Source organism: Tursiops truncatus, chromosome 7 (assembly GCF_011762595.2).
Source record: "Tursiops truncatus isolate mTurTru1 chromosome 7, mTurTru1.mat.Y, whole genome shotgun sequence".
NCBI classification, from domain to species: Eukaryota; Metazoa; Chordata; class Mammalia; order Artiodactyla; family Delphinidae; genus Tursiops; species Tursiops truncatus.
Window position 1 is genome coordinate 106,036,371 of NC_047040.1, and position 22,847 is coordinate 106,059,217.

The window sequence follows — 22,847 nt, forward strand, 5'->3', positions numbered from 1 at the left end:
CTCCCTTTTTTTCTTGCAGTGTTTGGCTAATGGTTTATCAATTCTATTTATCTTCTCAAAGAACCGGCTTTTAGTTTTATTAATCTTTGCTATCATTTCCTTCATTTCTTTTTCATTTATTTCTGATCTGATCTTTATGATTTCTTTCTTTTTTCTAACTTTGGGTTTTTTTTTTGTTGTTGTTCTTCTTCTTTCTCTAATTGCCTTAGGTGTAAGGTTAGGTCGTTTATTTGAGATGTTTCTTGTTTCTTGAGGTAGGATTGTATTGCTATAAACTTCCCTCTTAGAACTGCTTTTGCTGCATCCCATAAGTTTTGTGTCATTGTGTTTCCATTGTCATTTGTTTCTAGGTATTTTCTGATTTCCTCTTTGATTTTTTCAGTGATCTCTTGGTTATTTAGTAGTGTATTGTTTAGCCTCCATGTGTTTTTATTTTTTACAGATCTTTTCCTGTAATTGATATCTAGTCTCATAGTGCTGCTGTCAGAAAATATACTTGATACGATTTCACTTTTCTTCAATTTACCAAAACTTCATTTGTGACCCAATATATGATCTTTCCTGGAGAATGTTCCATAAGCACTTGAAAAGAAAGTGTATTCTATTGTTTTTGGATAGAATGTCCTGTAAATATCAGTTAAGTCCATCTTGTTTAATGTATCATTTAAAGCTTGTGTTTCCTTATTTATTTTCATTTTGGATGATCTGTCCATTGGTGAAAGTGGTGTGTTAAAGTCCCCTATACTATGATTGTGTTACTGTCAATTTCCCCTTTTATGGCTGTTAACATTTGACTTGTGTATTGAGGTGCTTCTATGTTGGATGCATAAATATTTACAATTGTTATATCTTCTTGGATTGATCCCTTGATCATTATGCAGTGCCCTTCTTTGTCTCTTGTAATAGTCTTTATTTTAAAGTCTATTTTGTCTGATGAGAATTGCTAGTCCAGCTTTCTTTTGATTTCCATTTGTATGGGATATCTTTTTCTATCCCCTCACTTTCAGTCTGTATGTTTCCCTAAGTCTGATGTGGGTCACTTGTCGACAGCATATATAGAGGTCTTGTTTTTGTATTCATTAAGCCAGTCCATGTCTTTTGGTTGGAGCATTTAATCCATTTACATTTAAGGTAATTATCTATATGTATGTTCCTATTACCATATTCTTAATTGTTTTGGGTTTGTTATTTTAGGTCTTTTCTTTCCCTTGTGTTTCCTGCCTAGTGAAGTTCCTTCAGCATTTGTTTTAAAGCTGGTTTGGTGGCGCTGAATTCTCTTAGCTTTTGCTTCTCTGTAAAGGTTTTAATTTTTCCATCCAATCTGAATGAGATCCTTGCTGGGTAGAGTAATCTTGGTTGTAGGTTCTTCCCTTTCATCACTTTAAGTATATCCTGCCACTTCCTTCTGGCTTGCAGAGTCTCTTTCTGCTGAACGATCAGCTGTTAACCTTATGGGGATTCCCTTGTATGTTATTTGTTGCTTTTCCCTTGCTGCTTTTAATATTTTTTCTTTGTATTTAATTTTTGATAGTTTGTTTAATATGTGTCTTGGCTTGTTTCTCCTTGTATTTATCCTGTATGGGACTCTCTTCACTTCCTAGACTTGATTGACGCTTTCCTTTCCCGTATTAGGGAAGTTTTCAACTATAATATTTTCAAGTATTTTCTCTTCTTCTGGGACCCCTATTATTCGAATATTGGTGCATTTAATACCCCATAAATCTCTGAGGCTGTCCTCGATTCTTTTCATTCTTTTTACTTTATTCTGCTCTGTGGAAGTTATTTCCACTATTTTATCTTCCAGGTCATTTATCTGTTCTCTTTCATTTATTCTGCTATTGATTCCTTCTAGAGAATTTTTAATTTCATTTATTTTATTGTTCAACATTGTTTGTTTGCTCTTTTTCTTCTAGATCCTAAAAATATGGGGCTTCATGAATTTGCACATCATCGTTACTCAGGGGCCATGCTAATCTTCTCTGTATTGTTCCAATTTTAGTATATGTGTTGCTGAATCAGCACTGCAAGTGTACTTTTTTAATACATACAGATACATATCTATAGATAAGATTTCTATTTTCCCAGGGAGTTCAATTCAGTTTGTGTTTATTTTAATACAGATGTCTATCATTCATTGTAGGAAAACCATCTGGAAAATAGATTAGTTATCTCTGAAGTATTTGGGGGACTGAATTTTGGCAATTATTTGTGTGCATATGAATTTTCCTGTGTTAATAAATGTAGTGGAAAGTTCCCTTTAAAAATGAATGAATGGGGCTTCCCTGGTGGTGCAGTGGTTGAGAGTTCACCTGCCGATGCAGGGGACACGGGTTCGTGCCCCAGTCCGGGAAGATCTCACATGCCACGGAGCAGCTAGGCCCGTGAGCCATGCTTGCTGGGCCTGCGTGTCTGGAGCCTGTGCTCCACAATGGGAAAGGCCACAAGAGTGAGAGGCCCGCGTACCACAAAAAAAAAAAAAAAAAAAAAGAATGAATGAACGAATGAATTAATACAAATTAATAGTAGAAAACTTCCCCAGTAACAAACCACACCATTAATTACTTAATGGGATATTTAAAAGCTTATCTGTACATACATAGGATTACAATATCCAAGCTCTCTCTAGTGTTTACCATGCACTAGACTTGGTTCCAATCATCTTATGTAGATTGGAGCCTACTGTGTAAGTGAATTCACCGCCGGCACTGTTCATCCTCCATATCCTTCATATTTAATATATTGAATAAGTACCATGTGGCCACTAAGGAATGAGCATGGTAAAAAGAGATGGATGGATAAACAGGACTCATCACAGACAGAGATTTAATCTCAAAAAAGAGACGAGGTGGGTTTTATCCAATAGTTGAGTTTCTCACAGATGGAGAGGAGATTGAGAATATTCCAGTTAATGAAATTGTGGAAAGATACCAATTGCTGTCAGGCATCTTCCTTGTCCCAGATGGTAGCATGAACCTTGTGAAAGCCTAAATGATTGGCATGGCTATCCCCATGTCAGACAAGTGCATTTCACTTCTGAGACTTTAAACACCTTGAATAAAACCGTTAATATTGACAAAAACAGAGCCAAATTTGAAACAGAATCCATAAAAATCCTAACTTTACTTTCTTTTGTTAGGAAAAATATTATTATTGCTGGTGGGCTCTATAGTGACTAGAACCAGTCTGTGTCTCAGAGCCTGTGTTTGGTGTAGTTTTGAAACCATGTACAAGCCCCTGTGTCCTTGTTCTTTGAAGTAAAAGGCTGACTCAGGAGCTAATGATTAGAAAAGGTGACAATGTAGAAACAAAGAATAGCTTTTTGGCCAAGAAACTGGTAAAAAATTCGACTATAAATCAGCTACATGCAGAGTCACTGAATTCCCAGTTCCCTGAGGGATACATATAAAGGCCTGACAGAGATTGCTAAGTTGTTTTTACAGGAAGCAGTTCCCCACCAGTTGAAAATTACTGACCTCAAAAACATAGACTCTAGACTGGTTGGAACCAGAAGGCTGATGATGCTGACTCCTGATTACTTCACCACGTGCTGATCACACCCTTCTCCTTAAAACATTACTATAAGACTCCTCACTACTTGCTCCAGGTTAGGGCACAGAGTTTTGAGGGCATTACCCTGCTGTATCCTCCTTTGCTTGACAAAAGAATAGAGCTCTTCCTTTCTGCTTCACCCAAAACTCTGTCTCTGAGATTCAATTCAGTGTAGGTGCACAGAGGCTGGGATTCCACAACACTGTGATCCCTTGGCATGGTGTGAAATTGACTTGGGCCATTCTTGCCAGCCTGCCTAATAGTACACATAATAGACTCCCTGAGTAAAGGTTTTGTGTGGACAGGGGGTTTGGGCGTGAGAAGTATATGGATGAAAATAGCTGGTTTCTTCTGTTTTCTACCTTGTGATTCTTCTCTCTCCCCCATGTACTGGATACCACAGGGAAGGTCTTTTATGACTGTTGTGGTTGTTTTGGGCACTTTGTCTCACATACACTCCTCCACCTTCCCCTCTGCTCTGAAGTTCAGGGTAGCCAACACTTGGTGACAGCACATCCAGTAAGAGGGTGACCTCTGACAGGTCTTGATCAATGGAAAGCACTGGAAAAATATTAAGACCAAGAGAAAGGGGAAAACCATGGTATTTCTTTCCCTTCTCTTTGTCACAGGTGACAATTCTTCATAGCCCCATCTCCTGTTTAACAGGCCCCCCAGGATTCTAGCCTCTTCCTGGTGACCCAGGATCTTGGGCTCAACATCTCAGACTCTGTCCAGTGCCCCTAGAGGTGTTAATGACTTTCACTATTGTTAACCCTCTGAGCTCTTCACTGCCTCCTATCAGGATCTTCAATTCCCTTTGGGTTTGTTTCCTGGTTGGCTCCTGGCAGTATGGTTGGAACAGATAGAATCTGCAATGCAGACTGGATTCTGAATGAGAATTCTTTTTGCTTCATGGGTGCTGGAGTTCCCTGAAAAGTGTAGCTTCTTGACCTCTTCTGTGATGGCTACAAATGTACCCAGTGAGCTCCCAGGCCTGAAAGCCTGCCTCATCAGGCAATTTCTGCTAAGGTTAACTGTCAAGTATCCCTCTTTTCAAGATGACTTAGTTCTTTTCAAAATGCAAGTTTTATTCAAAATGACCCAGTCAAGTTGCCATCTGTTGGATATAAAACCAGCCCATTATAAAACAAACATTTACCTTTGCCCCAAATAGTTAGAAATGCTGCTTGCTCCCGAGAAGGCCCCTTCAGAATCTTGAGTCATCCTCTAAAAACAGACTTCTTCAAGATTTTGTACAGCATTAATTCACATTCCAGAACTCCAAAGGGTAAAGGTGAAGTTCTGGGAGGTTTTCCTTGGAGCTCCCCACATGGGTATCAAGGTGCAGGGAAATCGCCCATTGTGTTCTTCAAGAGGGGTTGTGGGAGATGAGAGGCCATATAGCATGCTAACAAGACTTTGGAAAACACCTAACGCCTAATAGCTGCCATTCTTCTGGAAAAACAGTCAAAGACAAATGAAAAACTGGGAAAACCTTTGCAATAAATAGTACAGATAAGTAGTATCATCTTTAATAAGTAAATGGCCATATTAATTAATATAACTCCTTCATCATTGGTCTAGCATCATTGGTCTAGCTTTGGAATATTTGGCAAATCTTGTTTTGTTCTTAGTCTAAGAATTGTGGTCAAAAACAGGAGACCAATTGTCCCATTCTATCATCCATCCTGCATATTTTTTAATTAATTTCTTGCATAAGTTATATATGAACTATTCAAACAGGTATATAGTAAAATGTATGTATCCTTCCAAGCTTCTTGACCAACCCCGAAACTTCACTCCTATAAGCGTACCCCTTGCTATTGCTTTCCTGTGTCCATCCAGGGATATTCTATGCATAGAATATGAAATGCATGTTTTAAACCAATGTCGCATATTATACTAATAGTTCTATACTCTCCTTTATTTTTAATTTGTATTGTAGACCTTGGAGATTCATCCACACCAGAATGTGGATTTCTCAATCTTTTCCACAGCAACATGATATCTAGTTATATATATTTGTCATACAATCTTTAGGCCAAGTTTATTTATTTATTTAATTAACATCTTTATTGGAGTATAATTGCTTTACAATATTGTGTTAATTTCTGCTGTATAACAAAGTGAATCAGCTATATGTATACATATATCCACATATATCCTCCCTCTTGCACCTCCCTCCCATCCTCCCCATCCATCCCTCTAGGTGGTCACCAAGCACTGAGCTGATAACTCCGTGTGATGCAGCTGCTTCCCAATAGCTATCTATTTTACATTTGGTAGTGTATATATGTCATTGCCACTGTCTCACTTCGTCTAAGTTTACCTTTCCCACCCCCCGTGTCCTCACGTCTATTCTCTACATCTGCATCTTTATTCCTGTCCTGCCTCTAGGTTCGTCAGAACTTTTTTTTTTTTTTTTTAGATTCCATATATATGTGTTAGCATATGGTATTTGCTTTTCTCTTTCTGTCTGTATGACAGACTCTAGGTCCATCCACCTCACTACAAATAACTCAGTTTTGCTTCTTTTAATGGCTGAGTGATATTCCATTGTATATATGTGTCACATCTTCTTTATCCATTCATCTGTCAATGGGCACTTATGTTGCTTCCATGTCCTGGTTATTGTAAATAGTGCTGCAATGAACATTGTAGTACATGATTCTTTTTGAATTATGGTTTTCTCAGGGTATATGCCCAGTTGTGGGATTGCTGGGTCATATGGTAGTTCTATTTTTGGTTTTCTAAGGAACCTCCATACTGTTCTCCATAGTGGCTATATCAATTTACATTCCCACCAACAATGCAAGAGGGTTCCCTTTTTTCCACAACCTCTCCAGCATTTATTAAAGCCAGTAGTTTATTGATGGACATTTATATTGTTTTCAGTTTTGCTAATACACATACATACTCAATATGCAACCTGTACCTTTGTTATTAAGCATATTGTATTAGCAGGACACATTCATGGAAATCCAAGTGCTGTGCTAAAGTTTATGTGCATTTTAAACGTGTATAAATGTTGTTAAATTGCCCCAACAGAGAGTTACCATGTTACACTTCAGGAACATAAGAGAATTTCTGTTTCTCTATCAAACCATGAAGTGTATTATAAACTTGCCTGAAATTTTATTACTCTAAGTGAAACTGATATCCCATTATAATTTTAATCTAAGCATTTCTTATTTTGAGTGAAATTGGGCATTTTTCATGTACCTAACGTCATTCATGTTTCATTCTTTAACCTGTTTATTCACATCATTTGCCATTTTCCTAAGGGGTTCATTAAATTGTCCTAATAACTCGTAAGGCTGTTTATTTATTAAAGATGTTAGCTACACATCTATACTATGTATTACAAAGATTTCCCTGGAGTTTTATCTTTTGACTTTGTGTTTTTAAATGTGCAAAATACTTTTTAAAATTTGAATTTATAAAACTTCAATAATTTTGAGTTTCTGTTATATTTTGAAAGTTCTTCATGTGAGATCATAAATAACATTTTTACCTAAAATATTAGATAATTTTATTTTTCACGTTTAAATTTTGTTTTATCTGGAATGAATTTTGCTATGTGATGTCTACTCAATGTCTTAACATCATTTATTTGGCAAAGTATCTTTAGGCCACTAAAATTTCATTATCACTTTCATATACTCAATTTCTATATTTATTTAAGTATATTTATGGACTTTACATTTGTTCCTCTAGTGTTTTATTTATTTATAGATTAGCATCCTATTTTTAATTACTGTAGCTATATAGTTGTTGTTGGAATCAGCCAGGGCTAATTTCTGCTCACAACTCTTCTATTATAGCTGGAATTTTCCTGCTTATTAATGAGCTGAGCTTTTATTTATTTATATTGGTTAGGAATAGTTACTCTAGTTCTTTAAAAATCCTGTTGTCAATTTAATTAGGAATTCATTACATGTGTATATGTATTTAGGAAAAATTGGAGACTTTATGATATTGTTTTCTTATGTAAGGAGTGAGTATGCCTTATTTTATTTTATTTTTTTTCCTCAGAATAGAATTTTGAAGTTGTGTTTGTATAGCTCTAGGGTATTTCTCATTAAATTTATTCCTATTTTAAAATGTGTATTTTTAAAAATATTATGAAATACTTTAAACAGAATGATGTATTAACAAACATATTGAACAACAATTTACCCACACCACCCAGCTAAAGAAATGATTCCATATCAATACAGTTAAAGCTTTATGTCAACACTTTTATGTCTAGCTTTTTTCATTTATAGTATTTTTGAAATGTATCTATGTTATAGTAGATCAGGAGTTAGTTCATTGTTATTGTATGAATAGGCCACATTTTGTTTATCCATTTTCTAGTTTTTGACTACAATGAATAATGCTGCTATGAAATCTGTGTGCATGCCTTTTTGTGGACATACCCACCCCGCCCTCATCAAGTAAATTCCTAAAAGTAGAAGTGAAAATTTATGTTTAGACTTTTGAAAAATTATCAAATGTTTTCCATTGTAGTTGTACCATTTTACATTCCTACCAGCAATGCATGAAGGTTACAGTTTATCTACCTGCCTTCCCACACGTTGTATTTTCTGTCTTTTTTATGAAAGGCATTATAGTTGATATATAGCTGTAACTCATTGCAGTTTTAATTAACATTTTTGTAATGAATATTGATTTGGGTCATCATCTCATGTGATCATTAACCATCTGCATATCTATATTGTTGAAATCTATTCAAATCTTTTGATCACTGTTTAATTGGGTTGTTGTTTTTGTTATTGAATTGTAAGATTTTATATACTCTTGATACAAGTCAGATATATAATTTGAAAATATTTTCCCCCATTCTTAGGAGACTGTGGTTTGCCTTTTCATTTTATTCATGGTGTCTTTTGAAACACACATTTCTTCTTTCATTATTATGTAGTCTAATTTATGGAATTTTTCTTTTATAAATCGTGTTGTTTCTAAGAACTCTGTCAAATGCAAGGTCAGAACATGATCTCTTATGTTTTATTCTGGAAATTTTATTTTTATGCTGGTCTATGTTCTATGATGAATTAATTTGGCGACATAAAGATCTAAGTAATTGTTTATGCATGTGCATATAATTATACCAATATCATTTGTTAAAAATACTGTCCTTTTCCTATTGCATTGTCTTGGCACCTGTGTCAAAAATCAACTGTAAGAGTTCAATTCTGTCCCATTGATTTATATGGTTAACTTTATACCAAGACCACTTTTCCTTGGACAAAATAATTGTTTTATGTATGAAACTGTGTAGTGTAATTCTTCAAATTTGTTTTACATTTTCAAAATTGTTTGGCTTTTTCAGGTGACTCATAATGTCTCACATATTTTGGAATCAGTTTGTCAATTTTTGCAAAACAGGCTTTTAATATTTTTATATGGAGTGCATTGAATTTGTGGATTGTTTTGGAGAGAATTGTTGATTTTGAAATTTTTAGTCTTCTAATCCATGATCATAAAAATATTTTTCATTTACTTTTATTTTAAATTTCTCTCAGCAATGTTTTGGAGTTTTTCATTTAGATCTTATTTTATTAAATTTATTTTCAAGTATGTTTTTCTTTTAGGAGGCTATTGTGAATGGAATTGTTTCCTTAATTTTATTTTTGGATTATTCACTGATAGTGTTTAGAAATAAAATTAATTTCACTTTTTATATATTCATACTATATCCTGCTACTATAATAAACTTGTTTTTTTAAGCATTTTTTCTTATTAGTGTATTAGTATTTTCTACTTACAGAATTATGTCATCTGTGAATAGAGTTTTTTTTCTTTCCTATAGTGATGACTTTCTCTCTTCTCTCCCTCCTTCTTTTCCTTCCTTTCTTTCTTCAACATTATTTCACTGCCTAGAACCACAGCACAATATTGACCAAAAGTAGCAAGAGCAGGTATCCCTAGCTTCTTGCTGATATTAGGGGAAAAACATTCAGTCTTTCGCCATTAAGTAAAATTTTAACTATGAGATTTTCACAGATAGTCTTTAGGAGGTTAAACAACTACCCTTATATTTCTAGTTTTTTAGAATTTTATTATGTTTGTATAAACTAGTGTCAATTTTTCTGCATTAATTGAGATATTCATGTGATATTTTTCCTGCCCTTTATTATATTAACTGTATGTATTATATTAATTGATTTTCAGTTGTTAAACCAACTTTGCATTCCTAAGATAAATTCTACTTGATCATGGTATAAAATTATTTTATATGTTTTTGTTACTATTTTGTTAAAGATTTTTGTGTTTATGTTCATAAGAGATATTAGTCATAGTCTTCTTTGGTTGTGATATCTTTGTCTGGCTTGTATCAGGGTAACACTGGCCTCATAGAATATGTTGGAAAATGTTCTCTTATTAATTGAAAGTGTTTGTGAATGATTGGTATTTCTTCTTTAAATAGATGGTAGAATATAACACTGAAGCAATCTGTGTCTAAGCCTCCCTTTGGGGGAATATTTCTAACCATTATTTCAATTTTTTTTATTTTCTATTTATTATTTTTCTTTCTACTTTCCTAAGGTCTTGAGTCAGTTTTGGTAACTTTTGTCTTCCTAGAATTTATCAATTTCATCTAAATTGTCTATTTGTTGACCTATTTTTTCCCATATTCTATATTCTAAAGGGTTGGTAATAGTTACATTTTTTTTATTCCTAATTATGATAATTTCTGTCTTTTTTCTGTTGTCTTGGTCAGTCTGTATCACACTGACTGTTGGCACACTTTTTCTGTAAAGAACTAGATAATAAATGTTTTATGACTTACAGGTCATAGAGTGTCTACTGCAACTAATTAATCCTGTTACTGTAGTGTGAAAACAACCATAGACAATACATAAATGTACATTGCTGTGCTCCAATAAATGTACATTTTGTGCTCCAATAATTTTTATTTTATTTTATTTTTGTAGAAAACAGTCCACAAGCCAGAGTGGACATAGTTGGCTGACCCCTGATATAGCTACAGGTTTATGAATTTTGTTGTTATTTTCAGAGAGCCAATTTTTTAAATTTCATTTACTTTCTCCCTTGTGTTCTATTTTCTTTTATTTATTTAGTTAGTTAGTTATTTGGCTGCAATGGGTCTTATTTGCAGAACGCAGGATCTTTTGTTGTGGCACACAGGCTCTTCATTGTGGTGTGTGGGCTTCTCTCTAGTTGTGGTACATGAGGTCCAGAGAGTGCGGGCTCAGTAGTTGCATCTCACTGTCTCTCTAGCTGTGTTGTGTAGGCTCTAGAATGTGTGGGCTTAGTTGTCCCACAGCATATGGATCTTTGTTCTCCGACAAGGGATTGAACCTGCATCCCCTGCATAGGAGGGCAGATTCTTAACCCCTGCACCACCAAGGAAGTTGCTGTATTTTCTTTTAAAAAAATCATTGATTTCTGCTCTATATTATTTATTTTTTTGCTTGCTCTGAGCTTAGTATTCTTCCATTTTCTAGTTTCTCCTGATAGTAGCTTAGCTAACTGATTCAGGACTTTTCTTTCTTCCCATCTAGGCATTTGCAATATAAATTTTCTTCTAAGTACTACTTGGCCTGTTGTCTATATAGGTTGATATATTCTATTTTTGTTACCATTAATTCGAAATATTTTTTAAATTCCCTTGGAATTTTTTCTTGACCCATTGGTTATTTAGAAGAGTATAATTTAATTTCAAAATATTTGAGAACCTCCCATATTTCTTTCCATTATTGATTTCTAATTTAAGTCTGCTGTGGTCAGAGAGTATAATTTGTATGACTTCTATATTTTAAAATTTACTTGTTTGTGGCCTAACAAGTAAATTTTCTATGGTCCACCTTAGAAAATGTTCCATGTATGCTTAAAAATACTGCATATTCTGCATTGGATTCAACATTTTATATAAGTTAGGTCAAGTTGGTAATAGTGTTATTAAGCTCTTCTATGCCCTTGCTAATTTTCTGTCTAGTTGTCATATATCAATTATTGATTGTCATGTATTGAAATCTCCAAATATCGTTCTTGTTTTGTCTCTTTCTTCTTTCAATCCCTCCCATTTTTGTTTCATGTATTTTGATGCTCATATATTTTGTTATCAGGCCTATGTACATTTATACTTGCTGTTTCTTTCTAATGTATTAACTCTTTTAGGAAAGTTCCTCTATGTCACTAGTGATACTTCTTTTTCTTTTTTTTCTTAAGTGTATTTTGTTTCATGCTAATGCATCCACCTTATTTCTCATATGATTACTTTTTCTATAATATACACTATTCTGTTCCTGGAGTCTAATGTTTGTCTCTTGAAGGCAACTTATATTTGGATCTTTGTTTTACCTAGCTAGATATTGTCTAACTTTTAATGGGTCTATAGTCCATTTGCACTTAATATGGTTATTGATATGGTTGGTATTTTCATTTCCTGTTTTGCTATTGATTTTCTATACATAAGATTTTTTTTCTCATAATTTAAAATTATTTTTTAAGCTTTTCTAGCCACTGCTACTTTAACCATAGCTGTCTACAAGTTATCTGATCCTCTTTTATCTTTGGTAATAACCCTTGACTTTCTAACCTGAGCAATGTATATATCAGTATACTTTACAGTTTTGTGCATCTCCCCATCCTCCTCCTCTCAGCATCACCACACATTTTAGTTCATTATTTTATTTTTCTTAGTTCTTCACTTTTTACATTAATATATCTAATATTTGGTTTATATTCTTTAAATTACATTTTGACCCCTCATATTAAACTTGAAAATGCCACTGTGGTTTATAATGCTCCCAGTATACAATCTTCCTTCCTCTCCTACCTATTATTAGTCATATTATTTCTACATCCATGTAGTTTCTAATGTATTCATTTTGTTCTATAAATATAAATCCCACAAAAATTTAGACTTAATTATAAATTTAAATCAATGTATTGCTCTCTGAGAGATATTTCATTGTTAATTAAGCACCCAGTGTTTTTGTTAATTAAATTATATTCTATAGTAGTTTTTAAATAAAGTGTTTATGCAAACTATACTGTCTGAGTTCTCTTATATTTATAAATATTCATTGCATTTAACTTGTGGCAGTTTGATTGGTTATAAAATTCTTGAACCACTCTGTCCCCTAGAACAGAGATATCATACAAATGTCGCCTAAATTTTAATATTACTGTAGAAGTCTAAGACCTACCTCAGATATTTTTTTAATCTTCCACATAGCTTGATATTTTATTTTGCCTTAAATATTCTGTTATTAGTTTGCTGGGAATGCCATAACAAAATACCAGAGACTGAGTGGCTTAACTAAGAGACCTTTCTTTTCTCCTTCTGGATGCTGGAATTTCAAAAGTAAGGTGCCAGTAGAGTTTATGTCTTCTGACTCCACTCACCTTGGCTTGTAGTTGGTGATTCTCTTATTGCTTCTTCACATAGTTATCCCTCTATTAGTATGCATCTTTTTATTTTTTAAAAATTTTTACTGGAGTATAGTTGATTTACTACTGTACATTTTTAAAAGTCTTATCTCCAAATACAGTCACATTCAGAATTAATGGGGATTAAGCCTTCAACACCTTGCAAAAGTCAGTTATTTTAAACAGCCATTGATTTTTCAAGGATGTACTACATTAATGATCATTTTTTTAATCTTTGGTTTTCTTTAGGAAAATGATGTTTCCTTCAATGCCTAGGTTTAGGTCTTTTTATTTTGGAAACTTTTCTTGGATTCTATCTTGGAACTTTTCAAATTTGATTCTTTTATTTCAAAAGGACATAGTTGTGTACATGTGGCATCTCTTTTGTCTTTCCTAATAAATATTTATATTTTCTTTCAATTTCCTGTTTGTTTTCCCTCAATTTTTCTTTCTTTTCTCTTTTCTACATTCTGTTTTGTATATCCCTAACTGCTCTCAGCAGTGTCTACCTTTTCTTTATGTTACTTCATACATAGAATTTGTTTCTGGCATGATTTTCTTTTTCTTTTTTTACCTTTTTTTTTTTTTTAACTTTTCATTGTTGTAACTGAGGTGTCAAATCCTGAATCATGTCTTGCTGTTATTTTGCACTATCATCCTAAACTTTGAACACCTCTGATTTTATCTCAATGTCTCATCCTTTTTTAAAGTTTACATAATTTTGTTTTATTTACTTACTTATTTTTATTGACAAATAGTTGATTTACAGTATTATATTAGTTTTATGTATACAACATATTATTTCAATATTTTTATAGATTATACTTGTTTAAAGTTATTATAAAATATTAGCTATATTCCTGTTCTGTATAATATATCCTGTAGCTTAATTTATTTTATACATAATAATCTGTGACTTTTAATCCCCTACCATTATCTTGTATCTCCCCATCTTTTTGAATTTATGTGTGGTCCCCCCTTTCATCTGCTTGCTGATGATTTATTTTTGTGTGTGCTGAGTGTTCTTCCCTGCTTTCATTATGTATCTAACCTCCTATTCTCTTTTAGTGTCACAAGTAGTGTCTTTGTACATTGTATTGTTGCCTATTTTAGTATTTCTCACCATTGAATAAAATTTATATTTTGCCTCAACTATTTGCAACAGGTTTGCAGGAATAAGCCAGGGAAGTATTCTAAGCCAGAAGAAATACTATCTAGATTACAGTGAAGCTCCACACAGCATATAGTCATCTTGCTTTCATTGATTTGGCTTTAACTTCTTCCCAGTCAATAGAGATCAGTAACTGCATGATTACTAAAAGGGATAACATTTCTTTTATATGACATGCTTCACAGAGAGACAACATCCTACTAAAATGACTTCTCTGTGTACTTCTTCATCAGGTTGGACTCCTCTGCTTCTTCATCATGTGAAATGGAGTTAAAGAAAGGTTTTACTGTTGGAGCAAACACCCCATTACCATTGTTCTAAAGATAATGTGAATTTGACCCTTCAAGGCAAGCTATCTACTCTAGAAAACTGTGCTCAGATTCCACATTTCTCTGAGATCTTCCACTGTAGATGTCATGTCAACAGTCTCTCCACTCTTTCATGTAACTTTCAGTACATCTCACAGTTCCTGCTTGAACATTATGAGGGGACATTATGTGTAATTCCTAGTTTCATTGAAATTTCAATGTGAGTACATTTTATTCTTCTAATTGTTTGGGGGATATTTTTCTTTTCTTTTTCTTTTTTTTCTCATGAGAAGAATGTGGTGGAAATGCTTTCACACAGTCTCATAAACATAAAATTATAATTAATGCATATCTTTTAATGTACTGACTATGTTTCAGAGATTATTCCAAGTGCTATGTCTGTATTAACTCATTTAGTGAAATCAGAATATCTAATTTTGTATATATTCATGTTATGCATCTTCATGGTGAGGAGATCATCTAAGGCTTTTATTAGACTTTAAAAAGAATATAGAATTTCAAAATGATTTTAAAATACTGATTTAAGGGGCTTCCCTGGTGGTGCAGTGGTTGAAAATCTGCCTGCTAATGCAGGGGACATGGGTTTGAGCCCTGGTCTGGGAGGATCCCACATGCCGCAGAGCAACTAGGTCCGTGAGCCACAACCACTGAGCCTGCGCATCTGGAGCCTGTGCTCTGCAACAATAGAGGCTGCAATAGTGAGAGGCCTGTGCAGTGCAATGAAGAGTGGCCCCCAATTGTCACAACTAGAGAAAGCCCTCACACTGAAACGAAGACTCAACACAGCAAAAATAAATAAATAAATAAAATACTGATTTCAAAAGTAATATGATTAGCAAATTAGAAGGTCTTGAATGTAATTATGCTAGACCCACTGGTTCTAAAACCCAAGGGACCAGAAAATTATTAAAATCAATCTGAAATTCCAAATGTGCACTAAATATCCTCTACAGATTTTATAAATACATCATACATTTATTAACGATTGTTTTCTTGTTCCAAATTTATGGAGATGTATCTGTGGTAATAAAATACAAATTTATACTGCATATTTGTCAATGCATGTTTTCTTAATCAATAATTAATAATGGTTAACATTTATTGAACATTTAAAATAGGAAGCTTTTATATGTGTATTTTTCTGTTTCATTTAAATTCTTAAAACAACCCTGTGAGGTTGGCTCTGTTGTGATTGCCCAGTTTTTGAGATTAAGAGATCAAGGTATAAGAAAGTTAAGTAGTTTGACAAAGGCCATATGGGTAGTAAATGGTGGAGTCAGATCTGAACACAGGGTATCAATTTCCAGAGCCTTAGTATTAACTGTTACATTAAAATGACTCTCTGTATATTCTGAAAGTCATCCTTTCACATTTGAGATCTGTCAAGTTTTGTTTGTTCAAAATATTGAAACAGAGTCTTCACTACATGACAATACTGAGAAACTGTGCATGAAACAGAGTTTACACTTCTTCTGATAATCAGTGTGTCATGCTTGGGAGTTTATTTACTATATGATGCTGTAAAATGGTGAGAAAATTAACCTAGTTTGTAGTGAAGAAAGACCAATCAGGGAAGACAGAATGAGACTGGTTTAAAGGAGCAGGACTAGCAATAAAATGTTAAGAAGGGTTTTGACAAGATTTTGAACAGAAGAATCAATGTAATATCTTTCAGATTTCACTCAGTAGAAAATGGAGAAATGTAAGGATGAACTATGTTCGTCTGTCTTATGTCAGAAAAGCAGGAAAATTGTCTTGGATCCATATGCAAGTTATCAGTGTCTTTATTCTGCTTTTGCCATCTTTGTTTCAACCTCCACATCCTCTCTGTCTTCTTGTCTGATCAGCACTTCCTTTTGGTCCTTCCAAGGGATCAACAATTTCTTCATCTTTTTAGTCCACTGATCAACCACACCACATGACCTTTGTTCTGGGTCTATACCTGTTTCAGACTCTCTAGAGAAGAACTGTCACTATGGGCTGCTTGCACCAGCATAGCTTTGCATCTCTGCTCCATCTCTCTCCCAGATCTTGTAACTGAAATAGGGAATTTGGAATGATTGCATGTATTTGGTGTGTTAGGAAGTAAACACACTGAGAAAAAAAATAATATTAAAATGATATACAAATAGAGGATTATAGATTCATTTAAAGAATCCATAAAATTTTAAACATTTCTAGCCTCACCAAACTTTTTTTTTCATAACTGGCTTGAGTTTTATCTACCTGTAAGTCATCATATAAGTTACTAGTATCATAGTACAAATGAACAGTCTTATAAAGTAATGAGATTCAAAAGTACAAACAAATTACAATTGAATTTGTAGTTCAATTATAAAAGAGAAGGTTGAGTGGCACAATCTTTCTGCTTTGTCATTATCTGATTCTGTTCTTACTGTGTCTTATCATGAAGACATTTAACACAGTCACTTGATTTATTTTTATGGAGTTTCTAGGTGAGAGATATTGTTCATGAAAATATTGTATCTAATCTTCAAACAACTGTGTAAGGTAAATATTATTATCCCCACTTTAAATATGAGAAAATAAGGTTTTGGAAAGTAATTGGAGGATTTTTTATTTAAGCTGGTAGATTAAACATGCATGCTCTATCCCAATATCCCATGAAAATTACATAAAAATTTGTTTACAAGCATAAAGTTAAAATTAAATAGCAGCAAAGAAAATAATTATAGTGTTTTGGAAGCTGCAAAGCAGACAGATGCATGGGAAATAATAGATCAGAGAGTGATATTCCCTTAGGTAGCAGTGGAAAAAATAAAAAGCAACTCAGTGTATACCAAAATAAAGGAAGGAAGGAAGAAGAAAGAAAGAAAGAAAGAAAGAAAGAAAGAAAGAAAGAAAGAGAGAAGGAAGGAAAGAGAGAAAGAAGGAAAGAGAGAAAGAAAGAAAGAGAGAGAGAAAGAAAGAAAGAAAGAAAAAGAAAGAAAGAAAGAAAAACAAAATGTCCATAATCTTGTGCAAGCAGGTACTCACAATACTAGAGGTGAAGGCAAGGATAAAAACATTATAATATCTTATAATGGAAGACATTAATTCCCTCTCCCACTCTGCCTAGTTGGACAACTGCTTCAGAAGAAAAAGAAGAAAGATATATTTTCTATAGAAGACAAAACAGTGTTTCTTGCTTTGGGGACACTAGGCCAAGGTAAAGGTAGTGGCCCTAAAAGAGGACATTTAAATGAATACTCATAAATAGAAAATCAAGTCAAGCATTGTTAAAACTCTGAATACTCTGGACAAAGAAAAGATGTTACAAGATTCCTGAGAGAAACAATGCCTGCCCCCTGCTCCTTGCCACTCAAAGAGTCTCAAATAAAACACCAGGAAATAGAAATGAGTCTGAGACTTTCAATAGCAAAACTGAAGCCAAAAGACTAAGAAGATAAAATTTAAATTTACTACAAATGCCTCCCAATCTGGATATTCCTACCTAGTTGGTGTGTGAATTTATTTTGATGGTACAATAAGCACATTGAGGCTTATAAAATTTTACTTTCCCTGAACTTTTTCTCAAAAATGTTCTAAGAGATATGCTCTAGCTACTAAAACATTGAAGGAAACAAAAGGGGAAGAAAGAGAATAGAATAGAATACAGCTACTGAACACTTGAAATGTGGTTACTCTAAACAGGGATGCAATTTAAGTCAGGAGTTGGCAACCATTTTCTATGAAGTACCAAGTGGTAAATATTTTTGACTTTGTAGTTTGTACAACTCTGCTATAGTGACATGAAGCAGCCAATGACAATAAGGAACAAATGGGGGAGGATTTGTTCCAATAAAACTTTATTTATAAAATCAAGTAAGAGGCAAGATTTGGCCAACAGGTTTGATGACTACTTCTCTTAGTATAGGATGCACTGTAGGGCAGAAGTAAGAAGAACTACAGTCCTGCAGCCTGTGGAATGACAGCCACATTCACAGAAAGATTAAAAAAATGAAAAGGCAGAGAGGTATGTACCAGATGAAGGAACAAGATAAAATCCCAGAAAAACAACTAAATGAAGTGGAGATAGGTAAATTTCCAGAAAAATAATTCAGAATAAAGATAGTGAAGATGATCCACTACCTTGGAAAAGAATGAGGCAAAGATTGAGAAGATGCAAGAAAAGTTTAAAAAAGACCTAGAAGAATTAAGGAACAAGCAACTAGAAGAATTAAAGAAAAAAACAAACAGAGATGAACAATACAATAACTGAAATGAGAAATACACTAGAAGGAATCAAGAGGAGAATAATGGATAAGTGACATGGAAGACAGAGTGGTGGAATTCACTGCCGCAGAACAGAATAGAGAAAAAAGAATGAAAAGAAATGAAGACAGCATAAGGGAGTTCTGGGACAACATTAAACACACAAACATTCACATGATAGGGATCCCAGAAGGAGAAGAGAGAGAGAAAGGACCAGAGAAAATATTTGAAGATACTATAGTTGAAAATTTCCCTAACATGGGAAAGGAAATAGCCATCTAAGTTCAGGAAACACAGAGAGTCCCAGGCAGGATAAATCCAAGGATAAACATGCCGAGAAACATAGTAATCAAACTGAAAAAGATTAAAGACAAAGAAAAGTTATTAAAAGCAACAAGGGAAAAATGAAACCTAACATACAATGGAACTCCCATAAGGTTAACAGCTGATTTCTCAGCAGAAACTCTACAAGCCAGAAGGGAATGCAACTGTATATTTAAAGTGATGAAGGGAAAGAAACTAAAACCAAGATTACTCTAACTGACAAGGATCTAATTCAGATTTGAGGGAGAAATCAAAAACTTGACAGACAAGCAAAAGCTGAGAGAATTTAGTGCCACCAAACCAGCTCTACAACAAATGCTAAAGGACCTTCTCTAAGTGGGAAACACAAGAGAAGTAAAGGACCTACAAAAACAAACCGAAAAAATTAAGAAAATGGTAATAGGAAGATACATATCTATAACTACCTTAAATGTGTATGGGTTAAATGCTCCAATGAAAAGACACAGGTTCACTGAATGGATACAAAAACAATACCCATATATATGCTGTGTACAGGAGGCCCACTTCAGACCAAGGGACACATACAGACTGAAAGTGAAGGGATGGAAAAAGATATTCCATGAAAATGGAAATCAAAAGAAAGCTGGAATAGCAATTCTCATATCAGAAAAAATAGACTTTAAAATAAATAAAGTTACAAGAGACAAGGAAGGACACTATATAATGATCAAAGGATCAATCCAAGGAGAAATATAACAATTATAAATATATATGCACCCAACACAGGAGCACCTCAATACATAAGGCAACTGCTAACAGCTATAAAACAGGAAATTGACACTAAAACAGTTATAGTGGGGGAATTTCACACCTCACTTACACCAATGGACAGATCATCCAGAGAGAAAATTAATAAGGAAACACAAGTTTTAAGTGACAAAATAGACCAGGTATAATTAATTGATATTTATAGGACATTCCACTGAAAACAGCAGATTACACGTTCTTCTCTAGTGCACATGGAACATTCTCCAGGATAGATATATCCTGGGTCACAAATCAAACCTTGGTAAATTTAATAAAATTGAAATCATATGAAGTATCTTTTCTGACCACAACACTGTGAGATTAGAAATCAATTACAGGGAAAAAACGTAAAAATTGGAAACACATGGACGCTAAAAAATACGTTACTAAATAACCAAGAGATCACTGAGGAAATCAAAGCAGAAATCAAAAATTACCTAGAGAAAATTGACAACCAAAAAACGGTGATCCAAAACCTATGGAATGCAGCAAAAGCAGTTCTAAGAGAGAAGTTTATAGCAATACATTCCTACCTCAAGAAATAAGAAAAATCTCAAAAACAATCTAACTTTACACCTAGAGAAACTAGAGAAAGAAGAACAAACAAAACCCACAGTTAGCAGAAGGAAAGAAATCCTAATGATCAGAGCAGAAATAAATGAAATATATACAAAGAAAACAATAGGAAAGATCAATAAAACTAAAAGCTAGTTCTTTAAGAAGATAAACAAAATTGATAAGACTTTAGTCAGACACATCAACAAAAACAGGGAGAGGACTCAAATCAGTAAAATTAGAAATGATAAAGGAGAAGTTACAATGGACACCACAAAAATACAAAGCATCATAACAGACTACTACAAGCAATTCTATGCCAATAAAATGGACAACCTGGAGGAAATGGACAAATTCTTAGAAAGGTATAACCTTCCAAGATTGAACCAGGAAGAAATAGAAAATAAGAACAGACCAATCATAAGTAATGAAATTTAAACTATGATTAAAAATCTTCCAACAAACAAAACCCCAGGACCAGATGGCTTCACAAATGAATTCTATCAAACATTTAGAGAAAGGCTAAGACCCATCCTTCTCAAAATCTTCCAAAAAATTACAGAGGAAGGAAACCTCCCAAATGCATTCTACAAGGCTACCATCACCCTGATACCAAAACCAGACAAAGATATGACAGAAAAAGAAAATTACAGACCAATATCACTGATGAATATAGATATAAAAATACTCAACAAATTACTAGCAAACAGAATCCAATAACACATTAAAAGGATCATACACCATGATCAAGTGGAATTTATTCCAGAGATGCAAGAGGCCCTCAATATATGCAAATCAATCAATGTGATACATCATATTAACAAATTGAAGAATAAAAGCCACATGATCATCTTAATAGATGCAGAAGAAGCGTTTAACAAAGTTCAACACCATTTATGATAAAAACTCTCCAGTAAGCAGGTGTAGAGGTAACCTACCTCAACAGAATGAAGGCCATATGTGACAAGCCCACAGCAAACATCATTATCAATGGTGAAAAACTGAAAGCATTTTCTCTAAGATCAGGAAAAAGACAAGGATGTCCACTCTCGCCAGTATTATTCAACAGTTTTGGAAGTCCTAGAAACAGCAATCAGAGAAGAAAAATAAATAAAAGGAATATAAATTGGAAAAGAAGTAAAACTGTCACTGTGTGCAGACAGCATGATACTATACATAGAGAATCCTAAAGATGCCACAAGAAAACGATTAGAGCTAGTCAATGAATTTGGTAATGTTGCAGATAGAAAATTAATGATAGTAAGAAATCTCTTACTATCTTATGCACTAACAATGAAAGATCAGAAAGAGAAATTAAGGAAACAATCCCATACACCATTGCAACCAAAAGTACAATATACCTAGGAATAAACCTACCTAAGGAAGTTAAAGACCTGTACTCAGAATACTATAAGACATTGATGAAAGAAATCAAAGATGACACAAAAAGATGGAGAGATATACCATGTACTTGGATTGGAATAATCAATATTGTGAAAATGACTATACTACTCAAAACAATCTACAGATTCAGTGCAATCCTTATCAAATTACAAAATGACATTTTTGACAGAACAAGAACAAAAAATCTTAAAAATTGTATGGAGACACAAAAGACTCTGAATATCCAAAGCAATCTTGAGGGAAAAAAATGGAGCTGGAGAAATCAGACTCCCTGACTTCGGATTATACTACAAAGCTACAGTAATCAAGAGAGTATGGTACTGGCACAAAAACAGAAATATAGATCAATGGAACAGGATAGAAAACCCAGAGATAAACTCACACAACTTTGGTTAATTAATCTTTGACAAAGGGGGGAAAGTATATATGATGGATAAAAGACAGTCTCTTCATTAAGTGGTGCTGGGAAAACTGGACAGCTACATGTAAAAGAATAAAATTAGAACACTCCCTAACACCATACACAAAAATAAACTCAAAGTCGATTAGAAACGTAAATGTAAGACCAAACACTATAAAACTCTTAGAGGAAAACATAGGAAGAACACTCTTTGACATAAATGTCACCAAGATCTTTTTTGACCCACCTCCTAGAGAAATGGAAATAAAACCAAAAATAAACAAATGGGACCTAATGAAACTTAAAAGCTTTTGCACAGCAAAGGAAAGTATAAACAAGACAAAAACACAACCCTCAGAATGGGAGTAAATATTTGCAAATGAATGAATGGGCAAAAGATTAAGCTCCAAAATATATAAACAGCTCGTGCAGCTCAATATTAAAAAAAAACAAACAACCCAATCAAAAAATAGGCAGAAGAACTAAATATACATTTCTCCAAAGAAGACTTAAAGATGGCCAAGAGGTACATGAAAAGCTGCTCAAAATCACTAATTATTGGAGAAATGCAGATCAAAACTACAATGAGGTATCACCTTACACCAGTTAGAATGGGCATCATCAGAAAATCTACAAACAACAAATGTTGAAGAGGGTGTGGAGGAAAGGGAACCCTCTTGCACTGTTGGTGGAAATGTAAATCGATACAGCCACTGTGGAGAAC

General features: G+C 33.7%; 1 non-coding gene across 1 annotated transcript; it reads right to left on the reverse strand.

The window, feature by feature from the left end:
- Positions 1–1,918: 1,918 nt before the first annotated feature.
- LOC117313116 (U6 spliceosomal RNA) lies at positions 1,919–2,022 on the reverse strand. Its single transcript, XR_004527578.1, has one exon. It is a non-coding gene; the product is annotated as a U6 spliceosomal RNA (small nuclear RNA).
- Positions 2,023–22,847: the final 20,825 nt, after the last annotated feature.